The sequence below is a fragment of the Amphiprion ocellaris genome, chromosome 12 (assembly GCF_022539595.1).
Source record: "Amphiprion ocellaris isolate individual 3 ecotype Okinawa chromosome 12, ASM2253959v1, whole genome shotgun sequence".
Lineage (NCBI taxonomy): Eukaryota > Metazoa > Chordata > Actinopteri > Pomacentridae > Amphiprion > Amphiprion ocellaris.
In genome coordinates, this window is record NC_072777.1 from 12629166 (window position 1) to 12635019 (window position 5854).

Here is a 5854-nt window from a genome sequence, read left to right on the forward strand (position 1 = left end):
CTCACATCCGCCCTCCTCATAGACTCCTGTAGCTCCGCCCTCAGAATGACATCATGCAGCTCTCAGCGGATCAAAATGTACATTCAAGTCAAAGCATTCCTGCAACTAAGAAAAAAAACAACAAAGCTTTCAAAAGGTTCACCATTTTTTTCATCTTTTCTTCACTCTCATTTCATCTCCTCTTCATGTGGGGGATTACTTCTTATTTATGTATTTCTTATCTACCAGAACTAACAACGTTTAAAGAACTATTCAACATCCTTTACTGAAGAAAAAGTACCAATATAGCAATGGTAAAATACTCAGTTGCAAGTAAAGAGCCTACAGAAAAAAGTTAAAAAAAAATCATGTTTGAGATAATATTCAAAACAAATCATCAAATCAATTTTTATTTATATAGCACCTTTCAAAACAAATCAATCATTTTAATTGCAAAATACGTGGAACATAAAACGTGAAACCAGAAAAGGGACTTAGAGATTAATACACACAGTGTGATAAAATATTAGTTAAAATAATAAAAGATTCAAAAATATTAAGAAAAATAAAATAAAATTAAACATGAATTAATAAAAAACAAGAAAAGCACTCCTCCAAGGCTGCTCAATTGTTATATCATTTCCGATGAAATCTTCAAAAAATTCATGGCAGAAATCGCAGCACTATAGAATGTGGCCATTTAATATAGATGTACCCACAAACAAAATGATCTTGCGCTGAGCACAGGCATGTGTTTTGCATGTGTACACTATGTACAGATACTGAATCACATGACTTAAATAGCGGGTGGTGGAAATTGATGGGACTCGGAAACACCCCTACAATTTAATTAATTGTTTCTTGTATCATTTCCTGCAGATAACTCTGGATAACTCTGCAGTGGTCAATTTGTAGTAGGATCTTAATCATGTGATCGTCAGCAGGCAGCTGACGTAGTGTTCACTTGTTGTCATAGTTACAGTGACAGCGTACCGCTATCAAGCAGTGATACAGAAATTTTGAACAAATCCAGACTATAAGCCGCATCACTGCCAAAATCTAATCACTTGGTCCTTGTTTCATTTCTGACCTTCCCTGAAAATTTCATCCAAATCTGTTAATCTATTTTTGAGTAATGTTGCTAACAGACAGACACACAAACCAACACCGATCGTGACATAATTCCTTGGCTCAGTAATAGAGATATAATCTAGTGCGATCCCATGCAGTGCCTTATGAAGTAATAAAATATTAGCAGCAAAACAAAAGAAGTTCAAAGCAAAAGCCCTGGTTTGAACCCTCTGACTGATATATTATTATACATAACATCATTATCTAAACATTCCAACTCTGCATATTACTGACTGACAACAACCTGTCTGACTGTTAAAACACAACTGGCAGAACAGCTTGAATGGGAACTTGTTTCTTTAATCCTCAAGTTTTATTACAATCGCAAACTCATCTCATATACTTTGGGGGATACAGACACACAGCTTCTCCTCCACTTTACCCTCTGTAAGATTTCTATTGGTGGTTATACATAATAGCGCATATAGGTGTCAAAGTACGACTAATCTGGACTTTGAACATATTTGAATTTGACCTCACCATCCTGTGTGAAAAGCCTTAAATTACCTTTGTAGCTGCTACAGGTTTGAACTCTTTTATATTAGACTGTTATTGTCATTGAGTACAAGACAACAAAATGCAGTTTATCATCTAACCAGAAGTACAAAAGCAACAGTTAAGTGCTTTATTTATAGCATTAGTATACACAGTTACAGTATATGTTACAGGACAAACAGAATGAACAGTATGGACAGTTTTGTAAACAGGGAGAGCAGATAAATCTCAGAGCTCCAAACATGAAGAATAACAGAAGAAAGAGGAAGAAACAGAGCTCTGATCCACAAACTTATGTTCGGTTCTCCTCTAAATATTAGATCATGCAAAAAATTATCAAAATTAAATCTATGTGAGATGTTTGGTGGAGCTGTTTACAACATCTGAAATATAACCAGACTACACACTGATATTTGGAAGAAGCCAAACAGGTTGGAAACACTGCTGTAATCTTTAAGAATGCGTTATATTTTTTAAGTTTATTATGCTATCCACCATGCAAAATCTTCATCTTAAAAGTAACAAAAGCTAGAATAGAAGGTAAAATATTTCCTTCTAAAATGTAGTTGAGTGGACGTATAATAAAGCAGCATAAAATGGAAATACTCAAGTCAAGCACAAGTATCTTCGATTTGTGCCAAACTACAGTATGTGAGAGTTATTTTCCACCATGGTCAAATAAATTAAATAACTTTATTATAATACTTTATATGTTTGCTGCACAATATTTCATTTGAAAAATATTCTTTACTCTACTGACATCAGTGATGTTACTTACTGCTGGCAGTTACTAATATTATTAATTAGTTAGATTTTTCTCACAAAGCAAATGATTATATTGTACATTATTGTGTGTTATTCATGAGTGTATTAAAGGTAGTTCAACTCAATCAAGGAGATTCCTACCATGTTATTTCAGTTTGTAACGATCTAAAAATATGAACTATAAGTTAACACAGGTGACTTTATTTACATTTTGCTGATTTATATTTTGTTTGTGTTTAAACCTATAGAGGAACACAAAAAGAAGCAGTGGATATTAAATACTTGAATGACTTTCATTCCAAAAAAACATCTGAATGACTGGATGCCACAACTTTTCCCTTTACATAAAACAAATCTAATCATAAATTGTTGCACTGTGTGTTTTTAGTTTAGTTTAGGGTTCTCTTGTGCACCTTCTACTCCACATATTAATATTGTAAATCCCCACGTAGCAGGAAAGCCCATGTCTACAGATATCCATTGTTGCAGGTGTCTCTATTTTGGAAATGCGATTAATCCCAAATCCTAGCAATGGTGTCCCCCCTGCATGAATCAGTGTCACCCTTCAGCTCTGTTTGTTTGCTCTGTGGTTGTTAGGTTACGCTGCCTGACAGCGCTGCTCTTCACAGGGAATGTTAAGTGATGATCTGCAGCACCCAAGAATACAACTCTGTACATTCTTGGCACCGAGATACAAGAAGAGCTGACGTATAGATGGCCTTTTATGTGGAATTAAGAATTAAACAAAGAATGTATTCTAATATTTTTCTTTTTTAAGGCAAAAAACTTGCAATTCTATATTTTTACCTGCAGATGTTGGTCACAATTTAAAGAAATGTTATACACTGCCACATTCTTATATTAGATTTCCTTAATATTTAAGACATTGAAAGGTTCAAAATAGAGTCATCCTAACGACTGAAACAGACGAAGAGTTCAAATGTTGAATGTGTCAGACAGCAGATATATATTAACCAAACACTCTGGCAGAAAATGAGCTGTGGTCCCCAGTAAAACACACTTTCCTGTTTTCTGAATGCATTAGTCAGTGCAAGTCATTAGATTGTGGTAGCTTGATTAAACACAAATACACATGACCAGTCAAAAGTTTGGACACACCTTCTCATTCAATGCTTTTTATTTATTTTATTATTTTCTACATTGTAGACTAATACTGAAGATTAACATTTTTTTGTTTACAGCATAATTCCATGTATTCTTTTATAGTTTTGGTGTCTTCAGTATTAATCTACAATGTAGAAAATAATGAAATAAAAACCAGATTCTCCACATATGATACAGCAGAAGCAATAAAAGGCTGAAAGGAAAAGTTTAACTGTTTGGATAATACCAGTGAGACTCCACAACTACCTGTAAAACTGTGATGATGATTTCTCCAAGATTTATATGCTGCTGGCATTAGCTTCATATTTAGTAAACAGAATCAAAAGGAGAATCTATCTATCTATCTATCTATCTATCTATCTATCTATCTATCTATCTATCTATCTATCTATCTATCTATCTATCTATGTATATACACACACACACACACACACACACACACACACACACACACACACACACACACACACACACACACACACACACACACACACACACACACACACACACTACTGTACAAAAGTTTGGGGTCACTTAAAAATGTCCTTGTTTTTGAAAGAAAATCCGTTTTTTTTCAATGAAGATGACATGAAATGAATCAGAAATACAGTGTAAACATTGTTAATGTGGTAAATGACTATTCTAGCTGGAAACAGCTGATTTTTAATGGAATATCTCCATAGGGGTACAGAGGAACATTTCCAGCAACCATCACTCCTGTGTTCTAATGCTACATTGTGTTAGCTAATGGTGTTGAAAGGCTAATTGATGATTAGAAAACTCTAGTGCAGTTATGTTGGCACACAAATAACAATGTGAGTTTTCATTTAAAACATGAAATTGTCTGGGTGACCCCAACTTTTGAACGGTAGTGTATATATATGCATTTGTTTGTAACATATGACAAAGACATTTCAGTCAGCATATCTTTGCTATTTATTTTATTGCTTTATTGTCACTCCAACCAATCATAGATTAGATGAGGCAGGACTTATCATCCCAGTAACCCAGAAAATAAAGGTCACAGTTAAAACATGTTGTAAAAGGGTTGTATTTTAACACAATCTGTGTTTTTTTTCCACTAAATCTACCCACATGGCTTTTGTGTCAAACAAAAACATCCGAAACCTCCCTTTCCAAGGTTCAGAGATGTGTGTAGATGCCCAGTATTTTTAAAAAGAACCCTGCAGAGCTCTGACCTCTAGTGATGAATTAATATTAAGTAGGTATTATTTAAATAGGTGTTTTGAAGGAAGACATGAGCACAACACAGCTGCATCTCATCACTGAAGACTGCTAAAAGACTGTTTCAGTGTTTGGGATCCTGAAATCTACCGAGGACCAAGTTCTTTGATCAGAGAATTTTCAAGAATGTCTGTGTTTATCCTCAGCATTCTCCCACATACAAGGCTGGGACTGTTTCAGTTGTACAGACCTGCACTCTCACTACACTGTCCTGTTGTGTTTCATCTGAATGCCAGGGAGGAATTTTGTCACATTCTTGTCTTACCTACTTTCCTGGTACTTCACAGACTGACAGGTGATGGTGGTGAAGAGTCATACTAATGCACCAACAAATGCAACTGAACTGAATAGTATGTCAATCACAGTCTCTGTGCTGTTTAATTTGTCCATTTTACTGTCGCCCCTGCCTTCCCCCATGTTCACACTTCTTCATACCTCTTCATCCTGTGGATTTTTCCAGCCACCACAAGAGTTTCACACAATCCCACTCACCTGTCTCTCCTCGCTGTCAGTGCTTTCCAGCTTGCTCTTTCTACCTGCCCTGTTCCTGTCAACCGCTGTGAAATAAGCAGGATCTTCTCTCCAACACTTTTTTTTTTTCATTCTTCACACAACTCCCATCCCATTTTTGTGTATGTGCCAGTTTGCAGTGTTATGGTTCTTCTAAGTTTTTCATTCCCATGAGCAAGACTCTGAAATGAATTTTCAAGCAACACTTTGTGCCACTAAAGTGTAATATTTTATATGATGTCTCCTAGGCAGATAGGTGCAGGATTTACAATGAGATAAACACACATAAACAGTTTGAGCAAAGATGGAAACAGGGGCAATTCTTTTCCTCCACAGTTAGTACACTTGGTCTTGAGCCATCCAGGGCCTGGGAATACTGATCTTAAAATAAACATGCCCAGATTGTGTCCGTCTGTAAATTTTGGCTCAGACATCAGTGACTGGATGTCAGGGGTGGAAGCTCGACTCCGGAGCAGCTTCTGTCTCATATCTGCCTGAAAGCCTTTCACATTTGTCCAACTAACCACCCTGTTGTAACCTAGAAAAGGAAACAGCATTTTATGATTAAGAAGGCCACTTGTTTTGTCCTTAACATCAACATAAG